We start from the raw sequence: 18,350 nt of genomic DNA on the forward strand, positions 1-18,350 counted from the left end.
CCCTGGGGGACGAAGACAAGGGCCTGGGGACGTACTGGGCAAAATCCCAATCCAAGCAGCTTCATGGCAAACTGCCTGTGGCCACCCCACGTCCTTCTCCCCACTTCCTTCCTGGCAGTTTGGCTCAGGACGGCAATGTGCCCAGCCACAAAGATTCACTGCGGGTGACGCCACCCAGTTCTGGCTGGTGAAGCCTCAGCGCAAGTTCCAGGGTAGGGATTTCAGGAAGGCATTTTAAAAGGAACAGGGCTAGCACAGGCTTTGCCCCTTCCGGCCCAGAAAGCAGAGGCGAAGCCCGGAAAACGGAGCAGCCATCTTGCCATGTGAGGCAGCAAGCAAACAGAGGAAGAGCGGTGAGCAGAGCAAAGGAGAAAGACCGAAACCCTAGGGTCAAGCGGTGACACCCAGGCCTAGACTGGCCTAATCCAGTTCCCTGACTGCTAATCCAGGGTTCTGTTGTTTTGGCTGAAAGTATTCCTGACTGATAGCCATGGTAAGTGTGGAAAGTCCACAAGATGGGCCCCTGGGACTTGTCCTGGCTTTGGAACAAACTGTGTGACTCAGGGAAAGTCATGGGCCCTCTCTGCGCCCCTGTTTCTTCATCTGTGGGGATGGATCACGCAGTCTTCAGGGTCTCTTTATGTTCTGGGGCTCAGAATCAAGACCCAGAGCCTCTTCTAGGTGAAAGGTCTGGGCATAAGGTCGAGACTCCAGTGACAGGGCAGGAAGTCACCTTGGGAATGGTGACATTCTGGGGTCTTATGGGTGGCCAGCCAAAGGGAGATACTAAAAGAATAAGGGGCACCTGGTGTCTCAGTTTGTTAAGCATCTGACTCTTGAGGTCGGGTCATGATCTCAAGGTCATGAGATTGACCCCTGCCCGAGTCGGCCCGGTGCTGGGCATGGAACCTGCTTAAGATTCTCTCTCTCTGGGGCACGTGGGTGACTCAGGTGGGCATCAACTCGAGGCATCTCTCTCTTTCTCAAATAATAAGTCTTAAAAAAAAATAGATTTAAAAAACTGGCCTTGACCGACTAAGATTTAGGTGAAAGTCTGTTCATGGAGTAAGTACCCCCAACAGCCCTCCAGCCCTGCTTCCTCCCGCCAAGCCCATGAGAATTGTCTGTCACCCTCTGGTTCTCTGTGATCTCTCCCCTACCATCTGTGAGCCTTGTCCTCTTCGATCCCACGTCCCGGCCCTAGTGCTGTGGACAAGAACGAGTAACAGCATGAATCCACGGAGAACCGAGCCCAGACCTCCCTCCTGGCAGGCGCTCCGCTGCTCCCCTGGCAGGCCTCACCCGAGTTTCCTCAGCCCCTGCCTGGCCCATTTGCCTCCCTGAGGGCAGATCTAAGCCCCTCGGAGTTGCAGGCCATCAGAAGCCCCACCAGGCTCTGGCAGCACTGATTCTTGTAGACTGGCCGTGTCCTTAGAGTTGGACTTGGAATTTCGCAGCTCAGGAAGCAAGGGCGCATCCCTGCCTCTTCCCCAGGGCTGTGCAACGGTAAAGGGGCATTCCCGAGCCCATGTGTCTGCTGACCTGCAGGAGGAGCACCGGGGGAAGGCCCCTGGCCCCCAGGGAGAAGCTCCTGGAAAACAAGAATGTGCTACTGGAATGAGGCAGCAAAGTAACGGCCAGGGCTGTGGGAAATTTTCTGTAAGATCGGCAAGCTAGGATGTGCCCGAAGACGGTCGGTGGACCTGTAATAGCATTCGACCTAGAGTTTTTGTGCTAGCAAAATAGTGGAAACAATCTAAATGCCCTGCCGGATTGGGTTGGATCAATAAAAGATGGTACGTGCTTTTATTTGCAAGGAAATACAATGGATAGTCTGCAGCCATTAAATAAGGGATAGAGCTATATTTACTGATGTGGAAAGATTCCCATGACATATTGTTGAGTAAAAAGAGCAGGTTATGAAACAGTATATGATCCCATTATAAAACCACACGTACACACACACACACACACACAGAGCCGTCTGGAAATCTGTTCACCAAACTGTTAACAGTATCTCCAGTTGGTGGAATTTAGGGTAATTTTTACTTCTTTAAACTCTGTATTTTACATTTAAAGCATTCAAGATAACTAATCATTTTCACTTGGGAATGAATACGTAACAAGCAAACAAAAAACAAGATAAAACCTTCCCCTGTCTCGATCACAGTCTTGAGGCTTCCTGTCTCCTCATCGCGTGCATACAGCTGTGAGGTGACCCCACCAGGAAGCCGCGCAGGGCTGCCGAGGGAGCCAGGCTTGGAGCCATGCAGACCTGGATGTGGCTCTACCACGAGCCGTGAGACCTCCAAGAAGCCACTTAACCGTTCAGAGCCTCCACTTCCTCCAGGAGAGTCTCTTCTTGGGCTGGTGGGGAGCCGTGCCTAAGAGGCAGGTCAAGAGCCCACATGGTCTTCTGGACAGGACAGAGTGAGGCCCCTGCCGGCCCTGGCCAACCCAGGAACTCAAACCCAAGGCCTCACCGACCAGAAACAGAAGCCTTAAGCATCAGACATTCGTATGATTGTTGGGATTGAAGTGTGCACCGTAGTTTTGACCTTTCCAATGGCTGCAACTGCGTGTGACCCTGAGCCCACAGCTTCCTGCCAGGCTGTGGATAGGCATGGAGGGAAGAAAGGGAAGTCTGTGAGGCCAAGGTCATCCTGAAGGACGTAGATGAAAATCCAAGCTCAGCGGGGCCAGCTGCAGGTGCCCTGGCATCAGAACGCACCGGCGAGGAGAAGGGCTGAGGGGCAGGGGTGAGGCTGAACCAGGGGGCCTGGGCCCCGGATCAAGCAGGCTGCCTTAGGCAAGGTGGGCTGCAGAAAATCTCCTCGAGCCCCTCCCTCCACCCACCACCCTCGATTATTCACACTCTTGGCTCCAAGGAACTCCCATCCCACCCAAACCCATCCGAAGCTCAGGGCTGATGTCGGATGCTGGAATGGGAAGGACCTCAGTGAGTCAGCTTGTCCAGTCCGTTTGTCCCATGCCCTGCTGTTTCGGGACCAAGGCCTGTAGGAGACACGGCTTCCTCCTGACGGGGGCTTGGCTCCAGGCTCAAACTCAGAGTCTGGCTCCCGGCTCTGGCTCACAGGACACCATGGACAGCGACCTGCACCCACCAGTGCATCCCCTGCCGCAAGCACCCCACCCAGTCCACCCCTGGGAGAGTGTGTACCTGGGCTCCTCACTGCCAGCTCACCCCAGGAGACCGGCACCAAAACCCTATTTTGGAGGCCATTCCTCGGATCTTCCCGGCACCACTGACCACTGTCATAGGTTGAGTTCCCCAGAAAACACACTCTGGGACAGAGATGTGGGTGCAAGTCTATCGGAGAGTGCTTTCCAGCAGGGACCGCGAATCTGGAATGGGCCGAGAGGAGTGGAAATGCAACGCAGTAGCAGGGGAGACCCCAGCCGATCCTGCAGGGAGGCACGAGTGCCGAGTGCCGTTTATACCCCTACCTCGACCACCCAGCGGATGCAGGTTCAGGGAGAGGGGGCACGACACAGAAGGGAAGCGATGTGCCCAAGATCTCATGGAGTAAAGGATGGAACGAATTCGAATCCAGATGGCCAAAGCCCACGGTTTAATCCCAATAATCATGTGAATGGCGAACACTTACGGGTGTGTTTACTGTGCTGGACATTGTACTGGACACCATCTGTAAGTTACACGGTCCACCTCCCAACCCTCAGAAGCAGAGCCATAGTTGACAGACAAAGAAACCCAGCCTCGGAAATGATAAGTAACTTGCTCATGGTCATTCAGCTGATAAGCGGGGATTTGAGCCCAGGCAGTTTGATCCCAGAGCCACTACATGATAAGGCCACAGTGACAAACTGGACCCTTGTGCCTTGCCCAGGGGCTTGTAGATAACAGGCATTTTTTTGAGTGTTTTTTCGGAGAGGAGAGCATGGTGAACCTTGACCTCCACAAGCCGTCCACTGGTGTGCAGACAGCCCACGGAGGAGGCTGAGCCTGCCTGGGGGCTGTGCTGCCCCACAGCCTCCCTGCTCTAAGCCCTCACGGTCCCCCAGGCTCAGGGAGTGCACCCGGGCTGGAGGAGCCCAGCTCATAGCCCAGGTCTGCGGAGAGCCCGTAGAGGAGCGCCAGCCAGGAAGCTAGGGCTTCAGCCCCAGGATCTCCGCAGAGCCCTGCCTAGACTCTAGGCACCTCGGTGTCCTGAGCTGTAAACAGAGGATCGTTCCTATCATCACCCCTGTATTGCCCCACCGGGTCTCTTTGAGAAGGCTGCCGAAGAAAAACGATTATAATACGCAGTGCAAACACCGCCAGCCCCAACAGAAGTTAGCCTTTGACAGCCGGCTACCCCACATTCCTCAGAGCAGTGTGAGTCCGCCCTGTGCGGGTGGGTGGAACCCAGAGCCTCGTGTCCAGAGCCCGCAGCTGCACAGCGGGAGCAAGCCTGGCTCTTCCCCGCCCCGCCCGCTGACCTGTCTCTCTTTGGGAAGGGTCTGCCTCCCCAAACAGCTCTTTACGGCAGAGACTGAGGCTGCCCTCTGCCCAGTGCATGCCCAGGGCCAAGCTTCACCTAGAATATAGCTGGGATCCAATAAGGGATTTGCTGGGGGAATGAGTGAATGAGATAAGATGTTAATTTTGCATTCTGGAAGGCGGATGCTCCCAGGGGAGCTCCAGGAGTGCTCAGTGGCCTGGTCCTCCCTGGCAACCCCCAGACTGTGGCGCTGAGAAAGAAAGGGTTACTGTTGGCATTGGGGGCTGGCCAGTGTCCACCCCTGTCCTGACGATCAGTCACCAATGTTCCTCAGCATCTCGTCTTCTCCCTCGCAGGGGAGCTATTAGTATTGCCTCCATTCTACGGGACAGGCAGGGGGAGGCTTTGAGAATCAAGGGGCTCAGTGGGATGTGAACGCAGGCCCAGCCAGCCGAAGAGCACATGGGGGCAAGTCCGCAAGGGTCAGACCACACTCCGAGTGAAGCTGCCCCCCCACCCCCACCCCCGTGCTGCCTGGGCGGCCTGCCTGCAGCCTGCAGGACAGCCCGGCCAAAGTCCGGGTGCAATCACCCTTATCTCCCGTGCTCCAGATCTCCTTCATCTCCTCAGGGCCCTGGTCAGGTGGGCCCCTGACCCAGAGCAGGAGGCCGGGGTCAGCGCTTGTCAGAGCCTGCACTCGCCACTGATAACAGAAGTGCTGGCCCAGCTGAGGTTAGAGACGGGTGGAGGATGGGGCTTATCTCGGAGAGGTAGGAATTCCGAAGCAAAGCTTTTTCAGGCTGCTGGATGCTCAGCGGAGCTCCACTCAGGGCATAAGGTCCCTTCCTCCCCTTGCAGGGGGTCCCAAGAGCCGAGAGCAGCTTCTGCCTGCAGATCTGCTCTGCCATCAGCCCTCCTGGCTGGGGCGTCTCTGGCCCCACGGCGGAGAGTGGAGATGGCTCCAGGCTGATCCTCGCCCCAGCTCCTAAGACCCAGAGGGCAGTTTAAGCTGATTTCTTCCAGTAAGACGCCAGCTCTGAATGAGTGCGTGCGCGAGCACCCGTGCATACGTTACAGATGCACGTCACAGACACCTGTTTCCAGCCTTCCTCCTGCAGCAGGACAGAGGAGCGGGGTCCTGCCCAGCAGAGGACGACAAGAAACGTCCTCACCCAAGACCACAACTTTTGAAGCTCTCACTCTTCTCCCTATTCCCATTTCCATCAGAGGCCAAACAACCTTTTATTTATTTTTTTTCAAGATTTATTTATTTACTTGAGAGAGAATTCTTGAGCAGACTCCTCGATGAGCACAGAGCCTGACACGGGGCTTGATCCCAGGACCCTGAGATCATGACCTCAGCCGAAATCAAGAGTTGGCCATGTGACCAGCTGAGCCACCCAGGCGCCCCTAAACCACCTTTTAAAAGCCAGGCTTCCTTGATTCCTGCCCCGACCTCCGATGTCCTCCAAGGCTGAGAAGGACCCCCAAGGGGCGGGGTGGCGGTGGTTGATGGAAATGCATCTGCTTTGCACAGTCGCCTCTTAGTCACCTTTGTATTTTTTTATTACAGTAAAATATACACATAAAAACTTGCCATTTCAACCATTTTTAAGTGTGCAGTTCTGTGGCAGTGATCACGTTCACATTGCTCAGCAACCATCACCACCATCCGTGTCCAGAAGTTTGCCATCTTCCCAACTGAAACTCCATGAACATTACACACTAACTGTCCATTTCCCTCTCCCCCCAGCCTCTGGGAACCGCCATGCGACCTCCTGCCTCTGTGAATTTGACTACTCTCGTCACCGTCTGTAAGTGGAACCATACAGTGTTTGTCCTTCTGTGACCAGCGTGCAGCATTCAAGGTTCATGCATACGGGAGCATGTTGCAGAATTTCCTTCCATTCTAAGGGTAAATAATATTGCATCGTATGTAGATAATACAGTTTGCCTGTCCATTCAGCTGTCGGTGGGTCCTTGGGTTGTTTCCACCTTTTAGTCATCGTGAATAATGCCGCTGTGAACACGGGTGTGCAAATCTCTCTTCGAGACCCTGCTTTCAACTATTTTGGGTGTGGACCCAGAAGTGGAATGGCTGGATCATATGGCAATTCTATGTTTAAGTTTTTGAGAAATCACCCCACTGTTTCCACAGCGGCTGCCATCAGTCCGCATTGCCACCAGTCATGCACAATGGTTCTAATTTCTCCACATCTTCTCCAACACTTGTTACTTTTTTTCCTCTCTTTTTCTTTTTTGGAAGAGCCATCCCAGTGGGTGTGAAGTGCTGTCTCATTGTGGTTGGATTTGCATCTCCCTGATGGGGTGTTGAGCCTCTTTTCCTGTGCTTACTGGCCATTTGTATATCTTCTTTGGAAAAATGTCTATTCAAGTCCTTTGGCAATTTTACATTTGCAAAAAACTCCGTTTTTTGATGGAGTTTGCCAAGTTGCCATTTGGGACCATTTCTCTCTGAGGTTTCTTGCTGGACCTGCTCCCCTCCCATACCTTCCTGTGGGAACAGGAGGTGAGGGGGAGAGGGAGCCGCAGGAAGAACCCTCACCCACCTGGGTAGCTGGCCTGGAGGATTTCACACTTACTGCTTACAAAATCCGGAGGCTCATGTTGAGCTGGAGTCAGGTTCTGGAAGGCTCCAGCTTAGCAGGTGGGGCTCCCCCAAGACAGACAGATGCAGTTTGAAGGGACTTTGCCTGGGCTGGGAGGGCAGCTGACCCGGTGCCTGGTGCCAGGAATGGGCAGTGCCCACCTCTTGAGCTGCCTTCGGGGCCCCAGTTACTTACGATTTTGTGGGGGAGAATTTCCTGTCCGCAGGCCACATGATCACTAGAATCATTTACACAGGCACGAACCTTTCTGCTGATAGGCAAGATTTGCAATCAGGTTTGTGTGCAGAAAGGACAGGGCTGAGCTTATCATGGGCCTCAGCTCGGAGTTGAACACCATCAGCCCCAAGGCCTTCTCCTCTTTTACTTATTTATCACCTCCCTTTATCCCTTGGCCCAGTTCCCAGGGGACCCCTCCCCAACCCCACCATGGGCATCCGTTCTGATATGTTTGAGGGGTATCCTTGCATCTTTGTAAAGCAGGCATGTTTTCATATGCATGTAACTTTAACTAACCAACCTTGTCCCCGACAAATAAATCTCATTCTCCTACTCACTTGATCTTTCATTTAACACTGTTTTAAAAATCAATCCATATCCATTGTGTGTTTCGATGTCAGAGGATTCCATCCTGCCTTTCGCCTCCGGGAGAGGGAGACCGGTGCCTCCATCTCTTGATACACCTTCACTTTCAAGATTATTAACTGAGTCAATCAAATCATCTGTATCTTTGCTTCCATACATCTCTTCCTGAGGAGGTGGCTTCATTATAATCCAACTATGGGGCACCTGGGCAGCCCAGCTGGTTAAGTGTGCAGCACTCGATTTCAGCTCAGGTCATGATCCCAGGGTCGTGGGATCGAGCCTCGTGTTTGGCTCTGCGCTCAGCGGGGCGTCTGCTTAAGATTCTCTCCTTCTCCCTCTCTCTCTGCCCCTCCCCACCACCCACCCCAAGCACTTGTGCTCTCTCTCTCTAAAATACATCCTTTTTCAAAAGATTTTATTTATTTTAGGGGCACCTGGGTGGCTCAGTTGGTTAAGCATCTGCCTTCAGTGCAGGTCATGATCCCAGGGTCCTGGGATGGAGCCCCGCATTGGGTTCCCTGCTGAGCAGGGACTCTGGGATCATGACCTGCATCAAAGGCATACGCTTAACCGACTGAGCCACCCAGGTGCCCCTAAAATAACGAAATCTTTTTCAAAAAATCCAACTGCAATTGTTGAGCTCTTTCTTCTTATAACTCCGTCAGTTGCTCCTTCATATATTTTAAAACTATTGTTCGATGCATATGTCTGGGGCCATTTTGCTGTGTGTTATATCCCTCTTTGGTAATATGATGGTTTTTACCTTGAATTATATCTTGTTAGGTATTAATATTGCTACTCCAACTTTCTTTGGTTTGTATTTACCTGATGTATCTCTGTTTCTCTCAGTCTCTTTTCAATTTTTCTTTTTGTTTTAAGTGTGTCCCTTGCAGTCAAGGTATCAACACTAAGAGTTTCTGTCTAGATATCTACGGCCTTTATGTATATTATAATTAGTGACATTGTATTTGTAATTATTGTTAATGCTGCTATATTAGGACTTCTTTCTTTTTTTTTTTTTTTAAGATTTTATTTATTTATTTGACAGAGAGGGACAGCCAGCGAGAGAGGGACAGCCAGCGAGAGAGGGACAGCCAGCGAGAGAGGGAACACAAGCAGGGGGAGTGGGAGAGGAAGAAGCAGGCTGCCAGCGGAGGAGCCTGATGCAGGGCTCGATCCCAGAACGCCGGGATCACGCCCTGAGCCACCCAGGCGCCCCCAGGACTTATTTCTATCTTATTTTGTATATTCTATTTACCATACATTTTATTGTTGGTTTTTCCTTTCCTCCCTTCGATTAAATAGTCCAATTTTTTTCCTGCTGATTTGAAAGCCTTTTTTTATAACCATGTAAAATACACACCTGTGAGTGACTGAATAAATAAATGGGAGGAAAGGGACAAATCTTCCTTACAGAAGAATTTCAAATAATAGATGTAGAAGGAATGAGTGAAATAGAACATCACCATTAGTATACTAGTAATAATTCCTGCAGGTAAGACCCACAAATAAAGGCTCGTGTTAGTGAGCCAAACTCTAAGGAGAAGCAGGATATTTGCATAGACTCCAAGTATCGGTGTTGGGCTCTGCACTCAGCGGGGAGTCTGCTTGAAGATTCTCTCCCTCTGCCCCTCCCCCACTCTCCCTCTCTCTCTCAAATAAATAATAAATCTTTTAAAAAAACCAAATCCTTGACCAGTATTCTGCAAAAGTCAAGATCATGAAAAACAAGGAAAAACTGAGATACAATCTCAGGTGTAGGAATCTGAAGAGTCATGAAGACTCAGTACATCACAGTATCCTGATGGGATCCTGGAACAGATAGTGAGTGAAATCTGAATAAAATCTGCGGTTTAGTGAAGAGTGTTGCACTGACGTTAATTTCTTAGTTTTGGTAACTACGCCGTGGTCACGTAAGATGTTAGCCCGAAGGGTCGCTGTGTACCTGTTCTGTCTACAATTCTTCTGCGAATGTGAAGTTATTTCTAAATAAAAGTTTCAGACTACAACCATATATGAAAAGTTTAAAGCAATCACAGAGGTGAGATAATGAAGTAGTCAGAGTTTATCAGACATGAACAGATTTTTAAAATATTTTTGAAATGAACATCTAATTCTCATAATAAAATACCAATCAGGCACAAAGAAAGAACAGGGGACCTGGGAGTAAATAAACTAACAAAAAGCAACATGGAGACAAGCAGAGGGGAAACATAAAGAAGGCACTGAGTAAGAGACAGGAAGGTGAGAGGACAATGCTCTAATAAATTCTATGTGCCTAACCAGAACCTCAAGAATGGAGAATAGTGAGAATGAAGGGGAAAAAGTATTTAAAGAGCAAATGGCGTTGAGATCCTTAGAACTGGTAGAAAACATTATATCAGAGATCTAGGAAGGAAAACAGGATATACTTAGTAGGATAAATGAAAATAAATCCATACACAGCTCAGTAAAACCGAAAACTGAAAACAAAAAGAGAAGGATACGATGGTAAAGACAGCCAGAAAAAACAGGTCACCTGCAAAGAACAATCAGGAAGACAGCCAACTTCTCAACAGCAGAAGTCAGAAGGTGGTGAATACAATCTTGAGAATAGAGATACAAAGTAACTGTCAATGTAGCATTATGAACTCTGAGAGCCTATCTTCCAAGTTTGAGGGTGGTAAAAATTGAGAATTTACCATCAAGAGACCTGCACTGCAGGGGAAACATGATCTCAGAAGAGCAGTGTAAGACAGAAGATAAAGGAGGGAACGATGAGTAAACGCATGGAAATAATATATATAAAACCAAACCTTGTCTTTAAAAATAATAAGAATAGTCATTGTTATGGAAATTAGGGAATTGCACTCCTCAGAGATTGCCCTGATTGAGAAAACCACCAACAACATAGGAAAATACTCATTTCCTCCTCTCTCTGACAACCTATTGCCAGACTTTATGATTTTTCCTAAACAAATACGTAAAAATGGTACCTCAGTGAGTTCTAATTTACATTTCTCTTAGTATGAATCTGTTGCTATGTCCATGATTCCTTCCTCGTTTTTTGACTTTGCCTGTGACTATGTTGTGTTTTGCATAGTGAATTTCTTTTCTTGTATGTAGCGCTGTTCTCTCCTTTTCTCTCAAGGCTTACAGGTGCTGTGCCATACTGAGAAGTGTTCCCATGCCCAAAGTTATTTTTTCATTCTCCCATTGCTGCTTCAGTATTTTGTGGTTTCATCTTTTAACAATTACATATTTGGTCGGTCTCGGAATTATTTTGCTGGGACGTAGAGGGCATGGATAGAACCCTGCTTTTCAGATGACCGTCCTGTTTGCCCAGCAGTTTCGTATTGAATAGTTTCCCTCCACTGATTTGAAACTTTGTCATATCCTGAATTCCCTTGTATTCGAATTCTATTCCTGTACTTTCTCTTCTGTTCCACTGATCTGTCTATTGCTGGCCCAGCATCACACTAGTTTAATTATTTTAGCTCGATAAGATAAGACATTTTAATCTCTAATAAATCTGGTCCTGGATAGTCTTAGTTGTTTGGTTACCAAGAAAAGCTCCTGTTGCTATTTTTATGGGACTCCTTAAAATTATACAACCTAGAATAAATGGACTTTCTAAAAATGAGCTGTCTTTCCATTTGTTCAGATCATCTTTTGTATCCCTTAGTAGAATTTTAAAATTTTATTCATAAATGTACTGCATAAATCTCATTAGGTTTATTCCCAGCTGTTTCATTTTGGGGGTGTTATTGTTTGTTTCTGTTATTGTTTTTGTTAGTATATGTAGATTATTTTCTTCCATTAGTTTTTAAACTAGTTGTTTGTAAATGTGAAATCTATAGTTTCTGATTATTTTTAAAAGATTTTATTTTATTTATTTTTTAAATATTTATTCGTTTAGAGAGAGAAAGAGAGAGTGTGCAGAGAGACAGAGGGGGAGGGAGGGGGATAAGCAGACTCCATGCTGAGCGTGGAGCCCAACATGGGGTGGATCCCACCACCCTGAGATCATGACCTGAGCCCAAACCAAGAGTTGGACGCTCAATCAACTGAGTCACCCACGTGCCCCTAAAGATTTTATTTTTAAGTAATCGCTATACCCAATGTGGGGCCCCAACTCAACCCCAAGATTGAGAGTTGCACGCTCTACCGATCAAGCCAGCCAGACACCCCACTGAATACTAATTTTAAATCCAACGTCTTACTGAACCATTTTGCTGTATGTAATACTTTCTTCTTAATTCATAGATTTTTTTTTTTAGAGCGATTTTAGGTTCACAGGAAAACTGAATGGAATGTATAGAGTCCCCACAAACCCTCTGCTCCTCCCCTCCCCCAGCACACCCAGCCTCTCTCACCATCAATCTCTTACATCAGAATGGTTCATTTTTTGTAAGTGATGAACCAACATTGACATGCTATCAACCAAGGCCCATAGTTTACATTAGGGGGTCACTCTGTGTGTTGTATATTCTCTGGGTTTTGACAGATGTATGATGACATGTATCTATCTTATAATATCATACGGAACAGTTTCCCTGCCCTAAAAATCCTATAAATACCTATTCATCCCTCCCTCCCTCCCCAGCAGCCCTAGGAAACACTGATCGTTTCACTATTCCTGTAGTTTGGCCTTTCTGAGAACGCTATACAGTTGCCTTCTCAGGTTGGCTTCCTTCACTTTGCAATACGCATTTCAGCTCCCTCTGTGTCTTTTCATGGCTCGAGAGCTCATTTCTTTTTAGCTCTGGATAACATTCCGTTGTCTGGGTATGCCACAGTTTGCGGACCCGTCCACCTAGTGAAGGATATCTTGGCTGTTTCCAAGTGTTGGCAATGACAAACAAAGCTGCTATGAACGTCCACGTGCAGCTTTTTATGTGGTATATTTTAACTCGTTTGGGTAAATACCAAGGGGCACAACTGCTGGATTGTACCGTAAGACTTTGTTTAGTTTTGTAAGGAACCACCAGACTGTCCTCCAGAGTGGCCGTTCCATTTTGCATTCCCACCAGCAATGAATGAGATTTCCTGCCGCCTTACATCCTCGCCAGCATTTGGTGTTTAATACGTTTTGAGTCAGATCTTTCGGGTTTTCCAGGTATAAAATTATGCCATCTGCAAATAACAATAATGGTTCCTCCTCCTCTCTGATTTCTGTAGCTCTATGTTCTACTCGTATCAAATCATATTGGGTTATTACATCCATAAAAATGTTAAATAACAGCTGTAAAAAGGGACATATCTCTCTTGTTCCTGACTTCAAGTTGGGGCGAGCTTCTAGTGTGTCCCATTAAGGACAATGCTGCCTTTGATACCAAAATAAAGATCCGTTATCATGTTACTGAAGTATACACCCATTCCTACTGTATGAAGGGTGTTCATCAAGATGAAACTGTTGAAATGTCAGCAGTTAGGGCGGTGATCATGATTTTTCTCTTTAGATCTATTAGTATGGTAAATTATATGCATAGATTTCCTAATATGAAACCATTTTTATATTTCTCGAAGATAGCCACTTTTTAAGAAATCCACTTGAGTTCTTCACACACAAACTTTTTCATCTGAACTCTTGTCTCTGAAAAAACAATGTTAAATGCACAAATATGGAAAAGCTAGTCATCAAGTGCTCCTATTCCTTCAACAGATCCAAGTTCATCTATAGATGAAAAACCCGGGGTCCCTTTGGCTGGAGAGCCATGGACAGATGGCCCAAAGGACCTCCCCCCCACACATACAAATATGTAGCCTTGCTTAGCTTTAGGTCAGATAGGATGGGCTCTTTTGCCTGAGGACTTGCACCCCCCACCCCGGTCCAGAAGTATGGAGCCAGGAGCCTCACCCAGCCTTCAGGTGAGCCACTCCCACGTCTTAGGTTCACCAGTCAATTCTGTTAATGATCTGAGATCTTTCTGTTTCTCAACTTCTTTCACAATGCTGGGGGGTACAAGGCCGGCATCCCTCGTGAGAGAGAGAGGGAACGGGAAGCAAGGAACAGAGGTCAGGGTCATCTGGGCATGGTGTGTAGAATGTAGAATGGGGGACCTCTGCTTCTGCAAATGAGATCCCGTGATCACCAGCCTATGACTTCTCTGTGTGTCTGGCTCTGTCCTTAACTCTGACGCTCTCTTTCTGGCTCTCTCTTTCCAGTTTGGATGGGTCCTTTGACCCCCGAAGAGTCTAGCAGCAATTCCTAGCTGGCAGCGAGTTCTCCACAGGCTCAAACAGGGACACAGCCCAATTTTCCTAAAAGCTTCAGGGGGCGAGTTCCTAAAAAGGCTCAGGGTATAGCTGAGACAAAACCTAAACGAGGGGTGCCTGGGTGGCTCAGTCAGTTAAGCATCTGTCTTGGGCTCAGGTCATGATCCCAGGGTGCCGGGATCGAGTCCACATCCAGCTCCCTGCTCAGCGGGAAGTCTGCTTCTCCCTCTGTCCCTCCCCATTGCTCATGATCTCTCTCTCTTTCACGTACTCTCTCTCGTTCTCAAATAAATAAATAAATAAATAAATAAATAAATAATTAAAATCTTAAAAAAAAAAAGGCAAAATGAAACAGCCTAGGGCAAAACGCATTGCAAGCTTAAGGTAGAACTATATGAAACGGCTGATAATTGGTTGGTTTTGACCTACAAAAAAAACTGTGGTTCAAACCCAAAAGCTGCCTTGGAGAAGGAAATAGTCACAGACTCAAATCTGTGGTGCCACCCAGTGGTCAGAGCGGATAAACAGAACTCGTTTCCTGAACGATGATGGTTAACTGCAGGACTACAGGGTAACGTTCCGGGGGCTCTCACTACATGCTGCGATCAGGAGCTTTACATGAGTGATTATGCAACGCTACTACGGTTTATGGCAATAATTACTTATTTTGATATGCTACAAAGAGCTCTTCTGTAGTGGGCGATAGGTATTTATCCCCATTGTAGAGGTGGGGAAAATGAGGCCCAGGGGACTGAAGTGAGTAAAGCAAGATCGCACAGCTGATCACCCAGGTTTGAGCTGAGTCTTGACTTGGAGTCACGCGCTTCACATTCGGCGGTTTCCCTTCCTATTTTAGAGAGAAGATGAGGCTCCCGCGCTGGAGATACAAATCGTCGGAGGTCCCAGCTTGGGCTGTTCCACGTACACACTCCCGAATGTCTGAGTACTTTGTATCACACAGGAGCAGAAGATGTTAATAGAACCAAGACAGGCCGTTAATTAGTAGTTTTTAAAAACCGTATTAAAAATAGTTCATTAAGGGGCTTCTGGGTGGCTCAAGGCGTTGAGCATTCCGCTGCTGATTTTGGCTCAGGTCACGATCCAAGATCCTGCCTGGGGAGTCTGCTTTTCCCACTCCTGCTGCCCCTCCCCACCGCTCATGTGCTCTCTCTCTCTCAAATAAATAAATAAAATCTTTTAAAAAAGGAAACTTTAAAAAAGAGTAGTTCATTAAAAAAGAAAACTGTATGCTAAAAAGAACATTGATCAAGTAATTGTCAGCTTAGTGAAGTTTGCTTTGGAAAATTCTCTGTCCAAACATTAACCAGTATTTGTGTAATTCAGATTAAATGTGTTGATTCAAATCTTCACTGGGGATAAGAATGTCCTCTGGACCAAACAGTATATCCAAATGGCAAGATCCAAACATTCCTTCCCCTGATGCCGGGGCTGCTTCCTCCCATCCTGTGAGACGCGTGGGCGCAGGAGAATGAGCTGCTTTGTTAGGTAGCTGAGGACATGGCAGAGGACACAGGACATCCGCCATCGCTGAAGGCTTGCGAGCTGGGTGCAAGAGTCAGGAGGACGCCGGGACAGCCAGAGAGAGGAATCATCAGCCTGCTCAGGGTCACACACCTCGCTGGCACCGGAGCCAGCTCATTCCCCAGGCACCGACTCCGGCCCCTCGAGGACCTGGGGAGCACTGCAACACAGCTGACCTGCCACTTTCGAGTCAGGAAAACCAAGGAGGACCTGCGCCAAGACCTCAGCTATTCCTGAGCCTGCACAACCTGAGAACTTTGGTCCCACCCCATGCGGACCAAGAACAGAGGAAACGAAGATAGTTTCCGCACAGGTGCTACTACGCCTGCCTTCCAGTTTCCCACAGAATCTAGTCCTGTTTCAAGATGGAGGCACGGAGGAGGAGGGAGATGGAAGAGGAGGGCGGACAAAGGAAGAGGCAGGGGACTGGAGAACAGGAAGATGGGAGGCGGAGCCCTGACCCAGAGAAGAGAGGGCTTCAGCCTTACTCCATTACATCTTCGGGCTTAGGAAAGGCTCTCATACCGGCTGCTGTTTCTCATGTAAGCTTTTGGTGTCCATCTGAACTTCGTAAACTGTACATGTATATTACTTTGATTAAAAACGTACAGTAAAGCAGGAAAGACTTCAATGAGACACAAAGAAACTGAAGGATGACAAAGTATTACCCTGGCAGCTAGAGAGCCAAACATCCCCGCGGCAGACAGTACCTTCCAGCTGCTGGACCACAGCGGGAGACATGAACCCAGGTCTCGTCTTGCCCTGACAGTGTTCCCATGGATCCACCACTGTCTTCCAGTGGTTCTTAGCCTTTGTAGGGTCCCGGGCCCTCTTGGGGTTTTTGGTTTTGTTTTTTTGTGTTTTTTTAAAGCAGATTTATTAAGATATAATTTACATAACATAGAGTTCACCCATTTAAAGTGTGCAATGTAATAGTTTTTGGTATATTAGAGCCCTTCCCCCCTTGCCCACTGACCCACAGCGGACTGTGACAACCAGGGAGAAATAAACCTTTATTATGGTAAGGCACTGAGATTCGGGGGTTGTTTGTTACGGCATTTAGCCTCCCCTGACTAATTTGGCTCCACCTTTGGAGAAACTGCCTTTACCTCCTGGAGCTCAGTTTCCTCATCTGAAAATGAGGGGTTCAAAATAGGGGTTTTCTGGGGCGCCTGGGTGGCACAGCGGTTAAGCATCTGCCTTCGGCTCAGGGCGTGATCCCGGTGTTGTGGGATCGAGCCCCACATCAGGCTCCTCCGCTGTGAGCCTGCTTCTTCCTCTCCCACTCCCCCTGCTTGTGTTCCCTCTCTTGCTGGCTGTCTCTCTCTCTGTCGAATAAATAAATAAAATCTTTAAAAAAAAAAATAGGGGTTTTCTTGGGTGCATTTCAGCTGTAACATTCCATTTATAAATTGTGTGGTTATTTCCACGTGGTTTAAAACTCTGCAAGGACTAATTATAGAATTTCTCAACTATAATAAGGAGTAAGCTCTCCACTTACAGAAGCGTTGTGCTCCAAAAGACCAGGCCCGGGACCCTTTTGAAACTAGAAACCATTCTGTGCCCCAGGAAAAATAATACCGATACATGCATACACACGAAACTCCCTATATAATTTCCTGGGTTCAGAGGCCTCAAGTTAGAAACCACTGTTCCCCGTGCTGATGGACAACCAGACCGTTTTTCCAATTCCGAACCTTTTTTTCTGAGCTTCAAAAGTTCAACTACCTTCCGCACACCTTCCTGGAAATCTCCCAAGTGCCAGGTAGCCAAAAACAAACTTATTAAAATCTTCCCCCTAAATCTGCTCCACCTCCTGTATTCCCTGTCTAGAGACTAGAACCTTCATTCACCAGTTGCCTAAGTCTCCAAGACCTACCATCATCCTGGACCAGTGGTCCTCAATGGTGCCTGAGAAGCTGGATATCCACGTGGGGGGTGGGTGGTAAAAATGAACCTTAATCCTTACCTCCCATCGTATATGAAAATTAAAATTAATTTGAATGTATTATAGACCTAAGTAAAAAGCTAAAACTATACAATTCTAGGAGAATATCTTTGTGACCTCATCTTAAGGTAGGCAAAGATTTCCCAGGGCAAAACAACATAAACCACCAAGAAAAATTTTTGATAAATTGGACACAGTCATAATTAGAAACTGGCTTTTTACCTTTAAGAAAATGCAGAAATGGACTACAATGGACTTTCATGCGTTGCTGGTGGTAATATTACAATAGTATAACTGGGGCTCCTGGGTAGCTCAGTCGGTTAAGCGCCGAATCTTGATTTTGGCTCAAGTCGTGAGTTGGAGCCGGCCCTGGGTTGAGGTCCCCGCTGGGCATGGAGCCTTTTTGGGATCCTCTCCCTCTCCCCACCCCCACCAGCCTCACATGCGCTCTCTCTCTAAAATGAAATAGTATACCCACTTTGAAAAACAGTTTGGCAGTATAGAGAGCGAGATGGGGTCACTCATGTCAAGCAAGGGCCTGTGTCAAGCAATGACGCAAGCCATTAAGGGTATTGCAGCTAGGAGGTGTTGCTGAGACCAGCAACACCTGAGGCCCCAGAACAGATAACGAGCGGAAGCAGAGGAAGTCTGCAGGAGCCCGGCACATGAAATCCCTTTGAAAGGGGAAGGATTTTAGCAGCAAACTGTCAGACTCTTCAGACCTGACTTCTATGTCTGATCACTTAAAAAAGGCAGCTCCTGCCCAAGCCTCCCCCCGATTGATCTCCCTTCGGAACTGAGATCCATCACTGCTGGAACATCAGAAGCAGTAAGTGCGGAGAGCTGGCCCAGACCAGCCCCAGGCCTTATCTCAACTGCGCGCCCACAGACGGACTTCCCGGTTGGTTTGTTTACTTCCTACCCCCATCTGTTATCTTGCTTGTTGTGTGGCTTGTCCTGTGCTCTGCTCTGTGTGCTGTGTGAGAA

General features: G+C 48.0%; 1 long non-coding RNA gene across 1 annotated transcript; it reads left to right on the forward strand.

Moving 5' to 3' along the window:
* Nucleotides 1–253: 253 nt before the first annotated feature.
* Nucleotides 254–16,780, forward strand: LOC130542635 (uncharacterized). The gene is made up of 3 exons (XR_008957308.1): nucleotides 254–493; nucleotides 6,217–6,378; nucleotides 14,730–16,780. It is a non-coding gene; the product is annotated as an uncharacterized LOC130542635 (long non-coding RNA).
* The last annotated feature ends 1,570 nt before the right edge of the window (nucleotides 16,781–18,350 follow it).

This window comes from Ursus arctos, unplaced genomic scaffold (genome assembly GCF_023065955.2).
Source record: "Ursus arctos isolate Adak ecotype North America unplaced genomic scaffold, UrsArc2.0 scaffold_4, whole genome shotgun sequence".
In the NCBI taxonomy this organism is placed as follows: domain Eukaryota; kingdom Metazoa; phylum Chordata; class Mammalia; order Carnivora; family Ursidae; genus Ursus; species Ursus arctos.